The following is a 23,064-nucleotide window of genomic DNA, read 5'->3' on the forward strand; positions in this document are numbered from 1 at the left end:
TTTTCATCTTCTACTTTCATGTATTTTCCAAATTGCATATTATGAGCCTGTTTTTTTTTAATGATACCAAAAGTAATATTTCCCTGAGATTCGGAAATTTTTTGGTGTATTAATGTGTAGAAAGATTTTATCTGACTAAAATATGGAAATAAGGTTAAATACAACAGAATAGCCCATATGACTAAAATTTGATCCTCTAATCGACAATTTCTTATTTTATTAATAGTAATAGCTTCTGAAATTCATTATTCATGTCTTGCTTTCTTAGAGTATACTTACTGTAATTCAAACTTTTATAAATGACTAAGGGTAATCATCTTGAAAACTAATCATATTGTTTCTAACAATGCTGTTATGAATATGGAGGTATAAAAAATAATGCTATATATTCAAATATTTTATTATTTTCAAGCAGGTCCATGTGGCATGAAGCATTTGGTCCTTAGCCTGTAAGATTATTTGTCTCTGAGCTTACTTACCTCCAGACTATATTATTTTTAGTTTTTGCGTTTTCTTTTTATAGTTTTTATTTCTCTTCCTTGACTATCAAGTTACTTCTTGTTTTGCAAACCTTTAGGAGCCTCATTCCTTTTCTGCTTTGGACTAGGGAAACAACCAATCTGTTTAGATTGTGTATAAAATCCATGCATTAATTCATTTCCTTGACAGATATTTGTGAGCAGTGTACTGTGTACTCAGCCCAGGAGAGGATACACAGATAAGACACAATCCTGTCCTCAAAGAAGTTCTAGTCTAGGACCAGAGGTGAGACGTGCCTACTTTGCTAGAATCCATAGGAGAAAGTAATAATGTTCTATAAAGCTGATACAGATAAAGTTATTGGAGATATGAGGATGGCTAACTGAGGGCCTCATCAGAAGAGGTGTGGGCCTTGAAAGCAAGTAGAATTTGGATGACAAAGATGAAAGTAAGAGCATCTCTGAAACATGAGCAAATCCCAGTGGAATAAAGAATAAGGAATCTGAAAAAAAAAGTAGCTGAGTTTAACTAGAGCATGGAGCATGTGAGAGGCTATAATGGGAAATAAAATGATAAAGGGAGATTAGGACCAGAACGTGAAAGGACTTGATTACCAGGCCAAAGTATTTAGACTTTATTCAGTAGACGATGGGGAGCTATTGAAAGTTTTTACTAGGAGAGTAACATAATCAGAGCTGTACCTCAGGAAGATTAATCTGGCAGCATTGAGTAGAATGGATTGGAGTGGGGAGACAACAGGCTATGCAATCAATAGGAGACTATCACAATAGTCCAGATAAAAGGCAGCAAGGACCCTAACTAGGGCAGGGGCAGAGGGAACGAACAGAGAGGGCAAACTGATTTATGGCACAAGGAGAATCAATCCGTTGTTATATTTCTGAGCAAGGGAGAGTAAGGTGCCAAAGACATCTCCATGATTTTGAGCCTGAGTGGAACCATAAACAGAAACAGAGGGCAACAGAGCAGGAGTAGGTTTGGGAAGAGAAAGCACAGCTTAATTTTGAACACACTGAGTGAAGGTGATGCCTGAGTATCCACGAGTGGTCTTTTGGGCTTTTGAAGAGGTGAGACTGCAGAGCAGCAGAGAGGCCCAGCTTGGAGAGGAAGTTTTGGAGTTATTTAATAGAGAGGCAAGAGACAGAGCTTATCAGAGAGAGCTAAGGGATTAATGTGTTTTCTGTTTGATACCAGTTTAGGCTGCTTGAGAGTCTTTTTAACATTCTTTCTGTTCTTTACCGTGCTTTTAATTCCATGGAAAACAGCTTGTAGAGAAGTAAAGCATAGCTGTGTACCTATAAGCATACAAAATAGATATGCAAGTAGTTTGGCATATAGCTAATGGGGTAAATTTCACATTATCCATAGTCTTTCTCTTCACTAAAGTATATTTATGTGGTTGTACAATCAGCGACACTCTCAATTTTAGACAAGTTTCATTGGTCCATAATGACAAAGAACCAGCAAACACAATGTCACCAACTATCAAAAAACTACCCCTTATCACTTGCCCCTCCCTCCCAGTTAGTTGTCCCTTGTAATGCTATGGTACTGTTGGTGCTTCCTTTTAACTATTGGCCATGGCATGCATTTTTACTTTTTTCCCTATACCCCTCTACTATTGACTCTTTGTCCTCTATCAAAACATTGAAATAGTTCATGGGAGAACTTATTTATAATTGTAAATTTAATCATTGGGATACATGGCACTATACATCCCCTTTCAGTCATATTCACCTTCAATGTGGCAGTGTTACTTATAAACCCACTAATTAGTTTTCCTCACTTCTTCTGTTCCCTTGCATTTAGATTCAACCTCTCTGGGTAACCTTTCCTCCATCTCTAGCCTTTGTGTACCTCTAGATCTGCTGTATTCTACAGTGTAACCTCTGAGATTATCTTTACTGGAGTCATAATAATGAAATCATATAGTATCTGTCCTTCTGTAAGTGATTGTGTAACCAAATGAAGATACTGTAAGACATGGTTTGTTTATTTTGGACATTATCCATGATGCCCAATAGAGGGAGGGAGCCAAAGGGTACAAGGACTGAGAAGTACAATGCCGAACGCTGATACATTTATATGATGGAATTTGGTGTGGTGACAAAAAGGAGGGACATTGAAGGGAACAATGGGCTATGCAAAATATGCCAGAAACAAAAAGACAAATATGTTAAGGTCTCTCTCAGAAAATAATTATTAAAAAATGGGAGCCTAGATCGTGAGCTCCTATAGCAGCCACATTTGGTCTGAAGTTGTAGATGCATTTCTGGATTCTAAGACACTGAGCTGCATTGTATCAGCTGGTATTTCCCTGGAACTTTGAGTATACCTAGGTCCCAGATATGGAATGCCACAGACCTGAAAGTTAGCACAGCTGTATAAGAAAACAGTTAAGGTTACTGAAAAGGAGGTCAGGCCTTGGTTAGAGCTTCAGACAAAGCCAGTCTGACTGGGTCTAAGGTAACTTAGAATATGGAGTAAAAGATGCTAGTGTATGTTCTCTAGACCTTCAGCTGCTTATGACATCAAAGGCAGAGAGGTTTGTTATGTCTAGAACCTAAATTTTCTGTAACACATAATCTAAATCAACCTCTCTGGCTAGCTCATTTAAACAACTCAAACCCCTGGAGTCCAGGACGGAATGAGGCCTTGTCATTTCCTATAGTTTAATATAAGACCAGGATACATCTCAGACTATAGTGTGCTGATAATTAAGAAGTATTGATAGAGTGCCTTGAGAATCATCTATCTATGGAAATATTAAATTCCCATTTGGGAAACCCTGAGTACCCATTCATTCACTGAGGACTCATAAGAAAATAAGCCAAGCCCTGGATTTTGAGGCTTGCTCCTATGACACTTATCTCAGCAGGGGAGAAGCTAAGACTACGCATAAGGAGGCCTTAGAGTTATTTCCAGGAAGTCTCTTTATTGCTCGGATGTGGCCTCTCTCTCTCTGTCTAAGCCCAACTCTGCAAGGAAAACTGTTGCCCTCCCCGCTATGTGGTACAAGCCATTTAGGGGTGAAAATCTCCCTGACAATGCGGGGCATGACTTCCAGGGATGAGTCTGGCCCTTGCACTGTGGGATCAACAACATTTTCCTAACCAAAAGGGGAAAAAGAAATATAATAAAATAAGGCATCAGTGGCCAAGAGAGATCAAATGGAGTCAAGAGGCTGTTCTGGGGGGTGCTCTTATGCAAGCTTCAGTTAGATAGTGCTAATTGCCATGGTTTGCTAAACCTCAACCAATACCATTCCTGTTGACTCTTAAGAACACCAACGGCATGAACTGAACCTCTATAAACTCATGCATTAGGTTTGCCTTCTTGGAACATATAATTCCCAGAGGGTTCCTAGATCAGATAGATCCTGAAACTCAGAAGGACCAGCCTCTCCAGGTTATCAGTTCATTACATCACTCCATCCTTTAGTATGGACACCCCTTCTCAACATGAAAAAGTCAGTAGAGGCATTCCCAAAGATCCCTATAGGTTGGGAGAGAGATTAAAGAAGAAGGAGTATGTATAACAGAGAAAATGGGATTTAATAAACAAGTATGGCTGCCGAATCACTGTATTAATATTCCTTCTAGCCTCCAGTGCTTTGGAGCAGCTAGAAGGAAAAATCTGAGATGATGGAATGGTAGCCCATAACAAACTCTGGGATCTCTTCTGTAACTACTTGTTGAAGAGTGCTTTGAAAATAATTGCCTTTTTCTTTCTTTATTTTGTATATATGTTTTATATATATATATATATATATATATATATATATAAAACATTTTAAAGTATATTCATGTGTGACCTTAAAGAAGTCATTGTAGCTCTCTGGGTCTCAAATACTTCATCACTTAAATGAGGAAGTTGATTAAGATCCGTGGTTGGTCCCATAAAAGGGAAGAAAGTTCTAACGAATGCTACAACATGGGTGTACTTTGAAGACATCATATTGAGTGAAATAAACCAGACACAAAAAGACAAATATTGTGTGATCTTTCTTATATGAAATACCTAAAAGAAGCAAACTTCATAGAGACAGATGTAGTTAAAAGGTTACCAGGGCCAGTGGCGATGGGAAGAGTGAGTCGTAGCTTAATGGGGGAAGAGTTTCTGTTGATGAAAAAAATGGGTAATGGATGATGGTGTTAAAAGAATAGTGCTGTGATTGTAATTAATACTATTAAGCTGTACACTTGAAAATGGCTAAAATGGCCAATTTTCAGTTGTATATTTGTTACTATAATAAAAAAAATCTAAAAATTAAAAAAAAAAAAAAAACAGTAAGGAGGCCAGTGTGGCTTAAGGGGGAAAAAAGAAAAAGAAAGACCCCTGGTCCCCATACTGGCTGCAAGCAGCCAAACCTGACCTTGAATTGAATCATAATCACTTGGGGAAGGGAGGAAGGCTCAGGAATCTGCATTTTTAAAAGATCCCCAGGTGACTCTGATATGCAGCCTGGGTTGGAAACAACTGGGCTAGGTAACTTTTAGGTTCATTCCTGCTCTTATATTCTAAAGCTTTATCAATATGTATACAAAATTTACATTTTTCCCATAACTCACAAATGAGAAAGCATCCAAAATGCAAATTTGTTGCCAAAATTCAGTTAATCTATAATGAGATTCTCTGCTCTCCCCCTTAAGTTAGGAATAAGATATATATTTTAAATTATTTGAAAAGCATTACAATTTAAAGTCTCCTTTGGTGGTATACAGCATGGAAGACATTGGTGTGGGGCGGAATTGGGGGCCGAGAAGAGGAGAAGATAGAAGTGGAAGATATCCAGGGAGGATCAGACGCATGTACACACATGGAATGTTTTTTTTGGCCATGCCTAAGGTCTTGTGGACCTTGTCCTGCCTCCGATTGTCCCTCTTAGATTGTACACACAAGCAGTTCGGAAGTCTTCTGGGCAGACCTAGCACAGGTCTAGAGTAGAATAAAAGAGCCTGTTGAGATTCCATTGGGGGCAGATAAGCTCTCTCTTTAATGAGCTTATCTTTAACATACCTCTTAGGTTTGGTTTCCATCATGCATTTCATAATTTAAATTTGCATAGCCCTCATTATTGCACTGCCTCAGCTTTCACAGGAGGTAGAGTCTGAAAGCCCCACAACGGGGGGAATCGACAGTATGCTTTCTTGAAGGAGGTATTGACTCTTTCTTCACTCCCTATATTCTCTTTCTCCCTTCTTCCCAGTAAGGAAACAATTTGCTGAACCTGGCAGTCAGACTGGATTAACACAGACTTGAGAAAAAAAATTGGAATTGGGGAAATCTGAAAGTTTGAGATCTTCCAACCTAATTTTGATATCCCATTTGCTCAACAAACGTTTATTGAGGGGCTACTGTAAGTAGCGCATTCCACTTAGTGTTTAAGTTGGAAATTAGAAATCAATTGTAATTAGAAATCAATTGATTTTAATTGCGCACTAACTACCCCCAAAATTCTAGACATCGGTGTAGAGTAGAACTAATGAAATGGTGATGCTAGCGCTTTGTTATATGTAGCCCTTTATAATATTTTCACTGAATTGTATTTGGTACCCTCCCATTCCCGTAAATAAATCCTTCTCTCATCCTCATCTGTATCCCCACCCATCACCCTTCTTCCACACTTGGCCCCCACAGTTATCCATTACCTTTCCCCAGTCAACTGCTCCTCTTGACTTTAATTATACTCAGGTAGGTGGTCTGCTAACCTCATTAAAGTAATACACTCCAAGGTGTGAATTAGTTTTAACCCTCTTGAAGAAATTTGTAACTCAAAAAAGAAGCTTTTAGATGCTGTCTTCCCTGCCCCCTCTGGTAGGTGACATGTGAAGAGAGATGTGCCCTCAGACACATCCTCTTAGCCTCCTCTCCTCCAATGCACAAAGCTTTATTTACATTTGTAAAAGAGAATATTTGGAATCAGCCAAGCAACTCTCTATATATCCCATCCTCTACAGACTCTGCCCCTCTCTTCCATCCCTCACCCTAACCCACACACAAATATACTTCCCCTTTGAAGCAGTTCTACCCGCCTGATCTCTCTGTGCTTTTAATACACCACGACTCCCCTATGTACCAGACACTTGCTGGCCTCAACCATGCTGGATCCACCTCCTTAGTTCCTACTCTGTTCCCACTCCAATTCCTGAGTCTTTGCTCCATCTTCTATTTTATAATCTTAATACCGCTCCTTCAATCTGTCTCTTTGGATTTGGTTCTCCTGCTCTTGAAGACAGTTTAGTATAGTAGGTGTAGCATTAGCTCTAATGTCAGACACCACTTACTAGGCATATGGCCTTGAGCAACTTATTATCTGTAACCCCCTGTTTTCTCATATGTGAAATGGGGGTGTTGTGAGGATTAAATATGGTATATAAATAAGATTGGGAACATTTTGTTAAGAGTTCAATACATATAGTTGCTATTATTATCATTTATTATCTCAACTGCCCTCAATAACTTTGATTTGGAGTCTCTCTACTTGCTCTCCCTTAGAGGACCTCATTCTTGAGTCCTGTGTATTGGTCAAGACTAGTTTCCAATCTGACCTTCTCAGCTACATTTTATATACCAAGTGGATAATGACAGCAACCCTATTTTCTGAACAAAACTGAGAATGTCATTTTATAACTACAAAGTGTATTTATGTGGCTAATAAAAGTCAAGATTTGAAAAAATTCTATTCCAAGAAATCAGAGCCTTATGGCTTCTGTACCTATTCTTAGAGTATGAATTTTATACGCTGGACAAAGATGAATTTTAGGGTCACAAGGTAGTGCCAAACATAATTAAGAATATAATCTCTCTGTGATAACACATTGTATTAAGAAAGCAAGGACGATTACACGGGGAAAAGTTGTCTTCATTTCAGAGAGATTTTTTTTTCACCATAGAAGAGAAAGCAGAGGTTTTGGAATGAAATCTGGATTTGCATCCACTGAAGTAAAGACTCTATTTAGCTTAATTAATTTGGCCAAATTATTTGATTTATCTGGACCTCAGTTTTCTTATCAGTAACAGCTTAATAATACCTAACTTGCAGGCATATTTTGAAGATTAGAAATTATGTATAAAAGGCTGACGTAATGTCTAAATAACACAAAAACCTATGTAATAACTGTAGTACATGGAAACAAACATTTTCCATTTTTCCATTTTTAACTCCAATTTGTTAAGTAAGTATATCCAGATAAAGTATTGGATATAAATGAAGTATTTTTTTAACATTGATTTCCAAAAGGGAAGTTTTCAAAGGGTTCTTATAGTAGTATACAAATGTCTTCTGTTAGTATGTAAGGGAAACATAGGTTTATCTGATGCTGTGTCATAAGAAAAACCATAAGAAATTATCACCTTACATTTTGTGGAGAAATAGAGGCACTTAGTGAAATCCCACTAAAAAGAGACTCCATATTTCAATATATTTAATGCCTAATTCACGAGTAGAAATATTGCTTTTATGTAAATAAATCTTGACCATTTTAGATGAGCTGAGAAATTGTGTGCTGAGTATTTTTTGTTCCTTATTTCTAATGAATCAATGATTTTGACCTTCATTCCATATGCCTCTTAAATTTATAGCGAATAAAGTAATTATGATTTTTCAAAAATTAATGTACAATCTCAAGCCACTGAGTTTCTAAATTATGATATTTCCAATGGCAAATGAAATAACATGCTGTCCATGTAGTTAGTGATTTGAGGCAATTTGAACATCATGATAAGAGAGGGGGGAATTACAAGCAGTGTTATAATTAAAGGTCTGTTGATTCTTCAGTTTAAATGCCATTGTTGAAAGATTTTTCACTCAGATGTCAAAGTCTGTGGCCAGCCAAAACTTGGCATGCTAGAACTCAGCCCAGGGAAACATTGTGTTCCACAGATTTAAAAATCAAAATCTGTTAAGAACAGAAATGTTGGGCTTGGGCTGATTTCTCATGAATCAGAACCAGAACCTAGCCAAATACCACCTCCTCTTTATGAAAGGAAGTAGTGCAGGTGGATGTTAATGGGAAATGTTTATTCAGATGGAAAATGAAGGGAAATTATCATTAGATACCATCATACAGTGCTCTGCATTAAAATTTTACATCATTATAGCATGTTCTTTGAGAAGTTCAAAACATTGTAGAAGCCTCTCATAGTTGATCCTTCGTGGGCAGTAAAATAGGAAGCAGTACTTATCCGTATTCCCTCCCAGATTTTCACATTGAGGTTCAGTTTTTCCACATCACATCCCTTATTACTGGGAAAACTTGAAACAAAACTTTATTTGCTTAAATCTCTTCCTAGAAATGTATTACCAAGCACTTCCTAGAAATATATTACCAAGCACTATGTTTCCTTTCCTTAATTTGAAGGTTATAAACCAGTGACCCACAAGCTGTAGTAATCCCAAAGAATTTTTTTTTTTTGGCCTATCAAATATTTTAAAATATTTTAAGCCAACCACTCTAGTTTGCTAGCTGCCGGAATGCAATATACCAGAAAGGGAATGGCTTTTAAAAAAGGGAATTTAATAAGTTGCTAGTTTACAGTTCTGAGGCTGAGAGAATGTCCCAATTACAAGTCTATTGAAATGTCCAATCAAAGGCATCCAGGGAAAGATGCCTTGGTTCAAGACGTCTGATGAAGTTCAGGGTTTCTCTCTCAAGTGAGAAGGCACATGGCGAACACAGTCAGAGTTCTCTCTCATCTGGAAAGGCATGTGGTGAACATGGTCAGGGTTCCTCTCTCATCTGGAAGGGCACGTGGCAAACATGGCATCATCTGCTGGCTTTTCCACCTGGCTTACTGTTTCATGAAGCTCCCCGGGAGACATTTTCCTTCTTCATCTCCGAAGGTCACTGGCTGGTGGACTCTGCTTCTCGTGGCTATGTCGTTCTGCTCTGCTCTCTCTGAATCTCCCATTCTCCAAAATGTTTCCTCTTTTATAGGACTTCAGAAACTAATCAAGACCCACCCAAATGGGTGGAGACATGCCTCTACCTAATCCAGTTTAACAACCACTCTTGATTAAATCACATCTCCGGGGAGATGATCTAATTACAGTTCAGACATACAATACTGAATAGGGATTAGAAGAAACAGCTGCTTTTACAAAATGGGATTAGGATTAAAACATGGCTTTTCTAGGATACATACATCATTTCAAACCAGCACACAAACAATTAAGGATTGATAGATTTCACATAACAAATCCAGATTTTTCCAATGTCTCTTGAAAAAACTGGATACCTGGCAACATTAGACCTGCATTCACTCATGATGTCATTATCTGGAACTGACTAGCTGCTGCTGCTTCATTCAGACAAGCCATGTCATCTCATTTGACAAAGTTCTCATCACTTCCTATTTTATACAATAGCCACTTCACTCATTCCCTTTACCATTCTGGCTCCAAGAGGCATATGAGTTTTCATACCTTGCTGGTGGTAGTTGCTATTAATTTTTAAAGCTTCCAGAATTTCTTTCCAATATAAAAAACCTATGCACAATGGTACTCAATGAAGCATTATTAAAAATGACAAAAATTGGAATGAAATGAAATGGAAATGTCCAGTAATAGGAGATTGGCTAAATATATGTTGATGCATCCATGGAATGGAATACCACACACTCTTAGAAAAAAATAGGACTTCAGAGCATGCCAGTTACAAAACAATGTCTATAGCAAGATTCCTGTTTTATAGGAGAAAAATATTCATACATTTAGAGAACAGGCTAAAATAATTTTTCAAGGCAGTGGGATTACAGACAATTTTAATTTTATTTCTTTCTTCAATGAGTGTGCCTTCATTTTTATCAGAAAAATGTATGCAAAAAAATTATTAAATAGGTCCTTGTGGTAGCTTTTTTAGGTTCCATCTACATGCCTTCCTCACTCCATTTTGACCTAAGTTGGAACATATCCTGAAGCTATTTCTCAATTCTTTATCTAAAGCTGATTATCTTTCTTGCCTTTAATTCTTTATGGGATACAATCAACAATAAGTTTTCCACAGTTGCTTTAAATATGCTTAAATAAATATTTTTGCTTGCCCACATATTAGACTTCCATCATAGCAAAGCGTGAAGACCAAACCCTTTATTGGCCTTGAATTGGTTTGTCCTTCTAAAGCACCTTTTGCTGACACCAAAACTCATTCAATACTTCTTTAAAAAAATCTTGGAACAGAAAAATTATGTATCAGTATACAACAACACAATACCAGTGCAAAATACATTGAACTAGAACTGAAATTCATCATCACAAAGGCATCAACTTCATGCCATCCATAGGAAGCAAAGCATACAGGTAAAAACAAAACCATCTAAGCATTTTTGGGAATCCTTCTTATCCCAGCACTTAGCACAATGCCTGGCAGAGAGGAAAGGTTCAACAATATTTTTTGAATGAAATACGAATTCACATTCCCTTCATGGAATAATTGACCCAAGGGTTTAAAAAGTCAGTCATTTAAAAAATAAAGACCAAACAATAAAGTTTGGGCTTTAGTGACTACTCTTAAAACTTCCAAATATAGTTTGGGCACTTCCCAGTTAATAAAGATCTATTTTTCCCAGAAAAAAAAATAATGTGTATGTGTATGGTTTGTGTATGCATGCATTTAGGGGAAAAGTAGAAAGGAATATGATGAGGTAGTCCTTTCAAAAGGACTACCTCATCCTCATAAGTACAATGGTGAATACTTCAACTCCTAAATATAGCTTTTCCACTCAACAGCGCTGGCTTCACTGTTTCAGGTTTGACTGTTTTGACCATTTTCTGTGGTGTATTCTTCACCTTTGGGCTCCATGTCATGTGTTTTCATGGGTCCCTTATTCAACTGAATGATCTTTCTTGCCCCATCATCAGTTCTCTCTCCATCTGCCCACAAAGTTGAAGTTTACCTATTATTTTTCTCCCCTCATTGCATTCTTAAAATCTGTGGGCAGTTTCATGGAACCAAGACAGCTGAAACTGCGCATTTGGATCACCTCCCTGAAGATATTATTATATAGTCCTGGCCTGTACACTGGTACTGCAGACATGGGTTTCCAGTGGCTATCTAGACATTTCCAGCTACATGGTCCATTCACAGCATCTCAAACTCCTGCCACTATCATTAGAGGATTCTGAGAGCTAATGAAATTGACTCCAGAAACATTTTGTGCTTTCCTATCTCCATGCCTTCATTCATGCTGTACCCCTTACCTAAAACCTATCTCTCCAGTTTCTAGCTCTTGGAATTTTTGCCAAATTCGAAAGGCCATCTCAGACACTGCTTTCTTCAGATAACTTTTCTCAATCTCCACCACCAAGTGATATGCTTCAAGCCACTGAACTCTACAGAATTTTCATAGCAACCCTTTATGGTAGTCATGTTATTTTGCATTGTGTTTTAGTTGAATGGTGTTTATTTTCTCCCATATTCTAAATATTCATCTCATGGCTTCTTTCTTATCAATGTAGCTATTTTCTAGAGCTTAACTCCAGCAGACCTACTTCACTCATAGCAGGTGCTCGTTAAATATATATTGAGTTAAATTGGGTTTATTTATTGATGGTTTTGCATGTGCTTTGAGAAAGTCCACCTGCACTAAGTGTCTCTTCCACGTTCCAGACCATGATACCTTGCTTTGGGGACTTTCTCTTCTATAAATGGGGGTTTCCCACTAAATTGAGTCTTTTTTCCCTGATTTTCACTGATTAATATGTGAGATCTGTCATCTTCTAAGAGGCGATTTAGTGGAAAGGAGCTTGGGCTCTGCCACTTACCAGCTATGTGCCTTAATTTTATCTTTGGTAAAATTGGGCAATAATATTAATTTCCACCTTATAGAGATGTTATAAATTCTTAATAAATAGGTGTAAAATACCTAGAATAGTGCCTGGCACATTGCAAGTGCTAATAATAACATGCCCACAAGACACACACAATTGTCGTCATTCTTATTTCATGCCATGAGCAAGATGCAGATCTCAAATTTCTGAATAGCCAGAGACATTAAATATCTGGGAATGGAGGAGGTAAAAGAAAAGAGAACAGACTTTGTCAGATAAACCTGAGTTTGATGCACGGCTCTGTCACTTCTTAACTGTGTACTTTGAAGAAGTTGTCTAACCTTTCAGAGCCTCAGCTTCTTTTTCTGCAAAACACGGGAGTACCTATCTTTTACATTTTTTTTTTTGAGCTGCTGTTCTCCCTAATCATTCTAAGATTGCATTTCACTGTTTTGGTGATGTCTGTCCTTTTCTACATTTGTTTTCCTTGACAAATTAAATTCCAGACTTTTTGTTCTGAACCAAACTTAAAAGAAATGTGTGGCTCTGCTCAGAAAAATGGCAGCAGTGCCAGCTAATAATTTCAAATTATTAATAATTTAATGCAGCAGTGAAATGCTAAAATATGTACCAATTAATACGCACCAAGCCTAATAGAGAACAAATACACAACAAACTGTGGCTAAATCCTTAATCTAGAACAAATTTACCAGTCAGACTAGGTTGTTTTTTTTTTTTTAATGAAATATCATCTACCTATGGAAATAATTAACTATACTAATCTGCAGGTTTCACAGTTGGTCATGTTTTTAAGTACAAGAATTTAGGTTTTTAGCGAAAACAGAAAGTCCCTTCCTAATAGTCTTATTTGAAGGAGTGGGGTGGGGGGCAGAAAAAGGAAGGAGAAAAGCAATCTTCAACATAAATACGAAGTCCTGGATCTTTGGAGCTGAATAAAAAAGAATTTTGTAATGTATCTTCTCACATTTAGGCCTGTGCTTGTAGTTCTGTGATGTAGCATTTAATGCTCTAGGGGACCTAAAGCAAGTGTTACAAATGCAACCAAAAGCCTCATGAAAATGAGCCTCTTAACTGTGTATGAGCTGGTCTGCAATGGCCTCGGGAAATCCCCCCAGCCATTCACATCCTTTTTATCCACTACATTCGCTGACTCAAAGGGAAGCCTCACTTCACCTTCTTGACCAGAATTGAGCAGACATTGATTTGGTTACCCAGTGCTTTATTTATTCATTTATTAGTCTTCATCATTTGTATTCCACTAGAACAAAAGAATATATCTTTTCTTTGCATTAATTTAAGTTTAAGGATGTGCAAATGTGTTTTGTGGGGGAGTGAATATTTATGTTTATGTAATTTCGTGAGTAGCTGGCTTTAATTGAAAATACTTTCAGTCACAGCTGTAGTACAGAGAGCCTCACCATCCCCATCACCGTCACCATCATTGTGCAAAATGACTCTACATGACACATTAGCTGAATTCCTAAAAATGTTGCACATAAAATGAGCCTTTTAATGGAGAATCATTTTTTTCCATCCCCTGCTATAATTAGTCAGGTTAAGTGTCACCTGGGAAAAATAAGTGGCCCAATGTATAATTTTAAAAATATTTAAGAATCGCAACTTTCACCTCAGTGTCTATGACGCATTCATCTATGGGCACTTTATGTGCATTAATTGCACCAAGAGCAGCCAATAAGAAGTGAATCCAATTAAACAGCAGATATTCTGAAAGCAAATGCTGCATATAAATGACTGTACTGGAGGCAGTGGGAAATTCAGAGAAGTAAAAGTCAGGACTTGTCTTCAGGGAGCATAGAATCATGTTAGAATATACAGTAGATATGGAAAAATAGGTACACTCCTTCATTGCTGGTGGCAATGTAAAATGGTACAGAGCTGTGGAAGACAGTTTGGCAGTTCCTCAGAAACTAAAGTATAGAATTACCATTTGAATTAGCAATCCTATTACTGGGTATATACCCAAAATAAATGAAAGCAGGGACTCAAATATTTGCACAGCAATGTTCATAGTGGTGTTACCCATAATTGCCCAAAGATGGAAGAGACCTAAGCATCCATCAACTGATGAATGGATAAACAAAATGTTATATATGCATGCAATGGAATATTATTCAGCTATGACAAAAGCATGAAGTCTGACACATGTGACAACATGGATGAACCTTAAAGACATCATGTTAAGTGAAATAAGCAGACACAAAAGGAAAATATTGTATTATCTCACTGATAAGAAATAATCAGAATGAGCACACTCATTGAGTCAGAATCTATAATGTAGGTTACCAGGAGATGGGGTGGGGATAGGGAATAGGGAGTTAAAGCTCAAAATGTACAGGGTTTGTATTCGAAATGATGGGAAATGTTTTGGTGATGGGATGGTGAAGATGGTAGCACAACATTGTAAACATAATTAACAGCACTGAAATATACCTATCTGAATGTGGTTAAAAGGGGAAATGTCAAGTTTAATACATGGTACTAGAATAAAACATTTTTTTTAAATTCATGTAACTGCACTTCACAAACAGCAAACCCCAAGTTAAACTATGGACTACAGTGAATAGTACAAATATAAAAATGTGCTTTCATCAATTGTAACAAATGTATTACGCCACTGCAAGGTGTTAATCATAGGATAGTGTAGGGAAAGCCTGTATTTCATGCATTGATTGTTCTGTAAACCCACAAATTCTCCAATTAGAAAAAAACTTTAAGCACTTTTTTGAAACAAAACAAAAAAAGGAATACACAGCAGAAAGGTAGACTTGTGTAAAACAATTAAATGTTTAAATAATAGTTCAAGATGTTCAGATAATATGCTTTGCACAATTACATTATGATTTACATTGAAATATATCACATATGATGTCCCTTCCATGTGCAGAAGTCGTTCGGTGGTTACCATATATTCTTAAAACTACCTAAATACCAACAACACACAAGCTCTTCAGTGGAACTCAATTCTTGCATCTGTTTAAACAAAATTTGGACAATTTGAGCAGTAATTTGCATTGTGGCAGACTACATATTCCTGTCCATTTAAATGTTGTACACACAGTAGCACTGCTACAAATTTTCCTTCAGGAATGCTTGTTGAACTAATGGACATTTCTAAGAAGATATTTGGTGTTATGCAACCATGGAATGCCTTTGAAGATGTTTTCACCCCCTCAATGTTAGCTTGAATGGCATGCTTTCTTCAATTTAATAAAACTGAATTTGTTCTTACTTAGAGAACATGTTCAAAGTAGAGCTAACCAGACTGGAGCCATAACAAATTCTGCAGGAATGTCTCTTTCACATATAACTGATCATATCAACCTACAGATCATATAGAGGCTAAAGGATATAACCGCTTTAGTTATCGCCATAGTTATATCCTGACAAATAGACTAGTGTAAGTATATGAGGTAATCATGGATATATGTAAAAGCAAAATGTCTAATATTATGAAAGCTACCATACCCAATACCTGTACATGTCTTTACACTCCTGCTGAACAGTAAATAATATTAACATCAATAATGCCAAGCAAAATGGAAGCTGTGGTTTACAAAGCACTTTGTAGATATCATCCCTTTTGATCTTCAGAACAACTTGTGAGGTGGTGAGACACATATTATCCGCATTTTATAAATGAAAAACTCTAGGAAGTTTAAAAGGACAGATGACTTGCTTTAGGACACAGAGCTCTTAAAAGGTACCACTGTGGGTGCACAGGCAGTTCAGTGGTTAGAATGCCTGCCTTTCATGCGGGAGACCTGGGTTCGATTCCCAGACCATGCACCCCCACCAAAAAAAAAGGTACAGCCGCTTCCCTCGATGCACACCTTGTGCTTCAGAGGAAGCAGCAGCCCCAGTAGAATCCCTGCCACACCACAAATGTCCTGCAAAGCAAAATGTGATCTACAGACTGCCAAAATGTGATATGGGAACTTTAATCTTCAGAAGACAGAAGAGCCAGATTTCATGCAAGAAGGAAAAGAGATGATTAGCTATCTTTTTTGAGGTATTTTTCCCACTTACACAGAGCCCTGTGGAAATACCATGAATTTTCATTACTCAGGGATTGGATAAAATCCTGATGATTTTCCATGATTCCCGAATTGGGTTGTGTCAGAGTTTTTTCAGCCTCCTAAACTTAGGCTCAAATATCTAAAAGGGTCTCAGTCTTGACCTGGACAACCCTTCCTAGCAGTCAGGATTTATATCTGTCCATTGAAAAAACTGTAAACACAGTCCAGTTGTCATTAAGCTGGCTTCCTGGAGCATCTCACTTATTTAAGAGTATAGTATGGAAATGAAACAGATCATGGATCACTCTTCTAAAACTCAGTAGCACAGGAGTTAATATGGAACCGTGGTTCTAAACTCTACAAGTCACAGACTTTCACTGGCAAGATACAATCCAAAGCTATCACCAAATTCTGCTAACTGGCAAATAGAGGGTTTCAAATCAAGAAATTCAGCACTTGGTCCAGGAAACAATGTCAGTGGGTTTTCCATTCACTATCACATCCTTTAAAAGTCTACAGACTTCCAGCCTTCATTTTGGCTTACAGAATTGGACCTAGCATCTTGAGCTTGAAACTTTTTACTAGTTATTACCTTGTAGCCTCAGTTAATGGGAAATACCAAGATATCATCAACACCTTGGTTCCAGGACATTTTGCAATCCAAATTGATATTTCTTCCACAATAATAATTCTGTAGTTGTAAAGTGTCTTCATATTCATGATCTTATTAAAGGCCATGTTAGTCTTTTACAGAGACAGGGCAATTATTAATTGTACTATTATTATGTTATATAGGACAATTATTTATTTTTTTATTCTCATTTCACAGATAAGGAGATAAACAATCAAAAGCATAATATAAGGTCACATATCTAGCAAGTGATAGCGTCCCATGTTTTTTGGTAGCCTTGCCACGCTGCACATACCATTTGCCCTATGATGTGGTTCTCAACAGGGTGTCAGAATCACCTAAAGGACTTTTTAAAATATAGGTGCTCAGACTTCCACCTCTGAATATGTGATTCAGCAGATCTGAGGTAGGACCTGAAAATTTTCATTTCTAAGAACGTTCTAGGCATAATGCTGATACTGCTGGCCCAAGGACCATGCTTTTCAAAGCACTGCCCTAAAAATGCAGAAACTGAATAGTAATGACACATGATGGTCATTTTTGCGTGATGTTACCTCATATTGCTTCAGTTTCTCCATTTCTGACACCCCTTGGAAAATAGTAGAACACATGTGGGGTAAAGGATTAACAAAAGAGCACCTCATTGTTTTAAATGAATTCAGATCATCTGACCCTCAAGAACTGGACAGTGAAACCTTTCAGCTGGCTTCTAACTGGAAATTATATTGGAAATATGATAGCCATTCCATTAATAAAGAACTATTATAAGACTGGGTGTGGGCAAATGTGATTAGAAGAATCTATAGACAACTGATTCATTAACCAGCAATGTTTAGGTAGGTTTCTTCTTGTCAAGGTAGAAGGAAATCTTAGTGGCAAGAACTTATCAAAAAAAAGATAAGAAGTTCTTGTATCATAAGCAGCTGAAAAATATATCTTTTAAAGTACCTAAGAAGTATTTCGAGTGTTTTGAGAGTCCAGATCAAAGCAGCTGATGAACCCTACATTAGTTTCCTACTGCTGCTATAACAAATTACCAAAACCTTAGTGGCCTAACACAACACATATTTATTCTCTTACAGTTCTGAGGGCCAGAAGTTCTAAATTGGTTTCACTGACCAAAAGTCAAGATGTCAGCAACTCGGGTCACTTCTGGAAACTTTAGGGAAGAACCTCTTTCCTTGTCTTTTCTAGCTGCTGGAGACTGCCTGCACTCTTTGGCTCATGACCCCTTCCTTGAGTCACTCCAACCTCTTGATTCCATCCTCACATCTCCTACTTCCTCCTTTGACTGTTTTGCCTCCCTCCGGTAAGGAAGAGCCAGAGGCAACAATTGTTAATTATCTTAATTCTTCATATGCAACTGTGATTTATTCTCCCTGTGCCTAAAAGTAATTTTATGATTACTTTTAGGGCCCACCTGGATAATCCAGAAAATCCCCCCATCTCAGAATCCTTAATTGATCCTTATGATCTGCAAATATCCTTTGCTGCATAAGGTAACAGTCTTAGATGCTAAGGATTATGATTTGGATGTCCTTTAGCAGGACTGTCAGTTTAGTACAGTCCCTTTGTGCTTTATTTATTAGACCATATTAGGAAAATGATGCCCCTTTCACAGCACTGTGATTTAAAAGTTCATTAATAAAATTTATCACAGTGGGGTGACCAAGACTATGAAGGCAAGAGTATGTAAGCCATCTTGTTAAGTGTGGTGAGGAAAGCATGGCACCAGGAGACAGATGATGTGAATACCTGTACTAGTTTTGCTTCAATCAAATTGTGTGCCCTTAAAGTCATCAGATATAATGTTTCTGTGACTCAGCTCTTCTCTTTCAACTGAAGAAACCAGAGAATGTCCTAAATACCTCCTAGCTCTGAGATTCTATGCTTCTTTAAAACCTATAAGACTATTCCTACTTGACATTTAAATTCAAAACCAAAAGCTCACTTGCTTTGTCTAATATTCCATATAAATTGTGTCTACTTTTCTTTTCAGTTCAAAATGTGTTATCCAAGGTTTCTGTAAAAGTAGTGTTGACAGTATGAAAATCACCCATACAAGTGCTCTTTACTAATTGTTCTTTAGTATTCTACTCAATGAAACTACTTCAGTCTAAGTTTCAAATCACTAGTTTTAGGATAATAGTATACCCCTTTTACACACTTGGAAGCTTGAGGCACAGAGAAAATAAATTACAGTAGCATATAAAGAATTAAGAGAATTAACAATTGTTGCCTCTGGCTCTTCAGAGATATCATTCATCACTATGGGCAGGTGTGATAACAGACTTACATTGAATATGCCAAGCAGAGTGTAATGACCTTGTCTCCAAAGACTTCAGTCTCAAGGCATGAGTGACAAACTAAAGGACAGTCACTGAGTGACTGTCATTATTATCACAGTGGTCAAAGAGATAAGAAAGGACTGGGTTTTTGTTTTTTATTTTGTGTTTGGCCTATTCTCATAAAAGAGCATAGGACATGGCCACTGAGTCTCAAAAGAAAATAGGACTCATTTAATGCAAATCTCTCTACAGCATTAGGGTCACCTCAACTTTAAATGATGATCTACAGAGGGCCACAAAAAATAATTTGGATGAAGTTTCTAGGGAGGATGGCTTTCAGAGCTGAACCAGAAAAGGTGCTTGAAAGTAAATCAAATTATAATATACATTGAATTATGGCATTTATTATTATGTGTAAAGTATGCATGGAATTTTGAACTAAAAGCTGAGGAAGCAAAGGACTAGAAACTCTTATGCACAGTAAATAAATTAACCCATTATTCTCTTACTTTCCAAACTCCCTGTATTTGGTGGATTGTTCATACAAAGTACCCTGAAAAGGACTAATAAGCCAGCTCATCTATGTATTTGTGCACAGGATGAAAATGTACACCTTTGGGAGAGTTCCTTTGTTATCATGTAGACACAGTCAATATTTCAAAGACTGAGAATTCTTTTGGAAAGCAAGAGGGGTTGTGTCTGTTTAGGACTGTCGAACTTTCTTAAGCTTATTAAATAGGGACCCCTTTCTTGACCCTTTCTCCTATAATTAGAAGACTACTCTAGTAATATTTGGAGAAGGAAAAACCCTGCCAAATAAATCAGAATTAATAACTGTTCTAAAGCCCACAAACTTAATATACTATACCATTTAGGACTTACTCTAACTTTCTACTTTAAAAGACAAGAGTTTTCATTGCTGTTTTTTTCATGCTGGGTACTACATAGTGTAAGGAAATCAGCTTATAATGAGCAGGTCATCAGTTCTTGAAATATCTGCCCATGAGAAAAAAAAATGATTGGAATCTTGTCACCAAGGAAATGATTTAAAGAATCTGTTTATTTCAGTGCCAAACAAAAATCTGAGCGTCAACTAGTTAACTTTATTTTGCAATGACTTTCATTCTTTTACTCATTCATTTGTTATTTCATGGCTACTATACACTAGTCATTTAGAAAAAAAAATCCTAAATGATTATGCAAACCTTAAATATAACTATATGTTTGTATGTGTTCCTATGCCTTGTTGAAGAGCGCATTTGTGACAGGAAGTGAAGGATGGCATAGTGAGGGAAAAATTAAAGAGACACGATGTAATTATCCGATCTGGAATTAAGACAATTAATAACCCATGTGCTAACGCTACCCTCAAAGTGCTGAAAATGCCCTCAGATATTTAAAAGCCCTGGGTGGTCATGGCTACACTCTTTACCCCATCTATTTCCAACCCCACACAGGGCCATGGCTCACCCTGGCTTCTGAGGAAGGGATTGCCACCTGTCACAGCTACAGAAGAGATACAGATTGTATGATCAAAGCACAAGGTTCTCTCAAGAGATTGTGCACAGGTTTTTATCAGTTTTTGAAATGAAAAAAAAAATAGTGGTGATTAATTAATTTGCTCATTTATTCAACACGTATTTACTAAATACTTACCATGCCAGAAGAGCACAGTGGTTGAGGATGTGGGCTTTAGAGTCCGATTGCTTGAATTACTTCCTTGCTCCACACTTACTAGCTGTGTGATCTTGAGCCAGTTACATAACCTTTCTATACCTCAATTTCTTTATCTATGAAATAGAGCTATTGCTAGTCCCTAATTACTGGGTTGTTGTGATGTGAAAGTACAAAAAAAGCAAAGTACTTAGCAGAAGGCTTAGCACACATTGAGTGTTCGATAAAATGTTGGGTTATTATTGTCATTATTATGTGCCAGGAAATATACCAAAGTCTGGGAACAAATAAATGAAACAACCATAAAGTGCCCTAATGTGCTAAACTCTAGAAATTTAGAGTTCTAAAATTTATTTATAATCTTTACTATGAACCATTTCTAATAAAGGTCTGTATATTTGATCCTTACTTGGCTGTATATATTCATGCCCTGAATCTGCAGGCTTTGTATGTAATATACTCCGCACATCCAGAAACTTGTTCATTTTCTACCCTCATTATGCTTTCCACGATAATAACTAACATGGAATGACCAACCATGAACTTTATATAGGTTAGTTCATGTTATCCCCAGTGTAACCCTATGGGATCAATATTATTATCACCTTTTACAGATAGGAAAACTGAGGCTCTGAGAGTCTCTGTGATGCATCAATGTTATAACCCTCTGTCTCCAAAGCTCATGCTCTTTTACACTGAGTTCGCTAGTGCACTTACTAAGTTACTCTGCTCTGGATTCTTGCCTCTCACGGATACTTTGGCCAGGAGATCTACCAAAGTCAAAATCACTGATTTTTGCTCCCGCCAAACAGACTGACTGTGTTTTAAGCATTTCACAGCAACCACTGTTAGAGAGGATACTGTGCAAATAAACTAAATTACTCTGGCTTTGACGTCTCTCAGATTACTTGCCTTTTGAGTGGGCTCCCAGGTGCCTGACATTTCTTTCAGTTTGCTTCTTTTACCCTAAGTAGCAACATCATTGCTGAAGCATGACTGAGAGATACTTTTTGCTTTTATGTATACCATGATTCTTGTTTTAGAACAAGAGAGTTAATCTCTCCAATCCCCAGTAACATCTGATGGCACTATCCTCTTCATAAGCCCCTTAAAAGAATTGTACCCTCAATTAATTGTTGTCGAGAGGGAAAGCCTTATTGAATATGATCATATGTATCCCAAAAAAAGCTACCATCAACTTCGTGGGCAGATAGTACAGTTTCCCCTTTCTATTTTAGTAGCTCACTTTCAGTCAAAATATATGAGAAAAATTTCCCACAGCTAATCTTTCAGTAGAAAATCTCATCAGTGATTTAAAACTACATTGTTAGGTAAAAGGCTCAATCTCTTTACCCATGGCGTGCCTCTATCTTAGAAATGAGCTGTATGAGAAAACTACATCTTCTTATATGGTGATTTATAGCAGATGATGTTCATAGAGCAAATTGCAAACTCTGGGTGAGGTCTTTGTGGATCAATCCACTGGCTTTGCTAGCTTGGAATTGTGACACAAGCTGTACTTGTGAGACAGGGTCTCCACAATGCTATATTGTTCTGCTTTTCTCTGAGAATGAACTAAGGACTTAAATCCTTACCCCTATCATGCAAATGGACAAAAAATAATATTTCCATTTGGCTAATATAGACATTTTAAAAATTTGGAGGTTTGAGCCCTAACTGTACAGATGAAAGAATCTTGTTTTCCTAGAGACATGGGTGGTCTCCATACCTGTTGGGCCAGAATCTTCAAGAAAACTGGAGGTTAGTTGATAGGATGGAAGGAGCACTGGCCTGGTGGGGTTTTGGAGCCCTGAGTTCCAGTATTGACATCACTGTTGCCTTTGTTGATTTATTCCTCTGAGTCTCTGGGCCTCAGTTTCCTTGTCCGCTAAATCCGAGGGTTGGAGAGATTGATCTCTGAGGCTTTTATCCAGTACTGGCATTCTCTGGGTCTGCAAATCGCCTTCAGTGCCTGCCACAGTCTGCCTTGCCAGCTCTGTTTGTCACAAAGATTAATCCATTTTAACTGTACCTTGGCGTGTACCCGGGAGAGGAGGATGGATGGATTGTTTTGCGCCTATTATTGCATCAGAACTTTTGCCTTTTTAGACAAGATCGTGCCGTGCCTGAATTCTGTCTGCCTGT

The 23,064-nt window shown here is 37.4% G+C and overlaps 1 protein-coding gene across 43 annotated transcripts in view; it reads left to right on the forward strand.

Annotated features, from left to right (window-relative positions):
• ZBTB20 (zinc finger and BTB domain containing 20) overlaps positions 1-23,064 on the forward strand; it is an 893,822-nt gene that overhangs the window by 720,062 nt on the left and 150,696 nt on the right. The window lies entirely within an intron of this gene.

This window comes from Tamandua tetradactyla, chromosome 10, assembly GCF_023851605.1.
Source record: "Tamandua tetradactyla isolate mTamTet1 chromosome 10, mTamTet1.pri, whole genome shotgun sequence".
NCBI classification, from domain to species: Eukaryota; Metazoa; Chordata; class Mammalia; order Pilosa; family Myrmecophagidae; genus Tamandua; species Tamandua tetradactyla.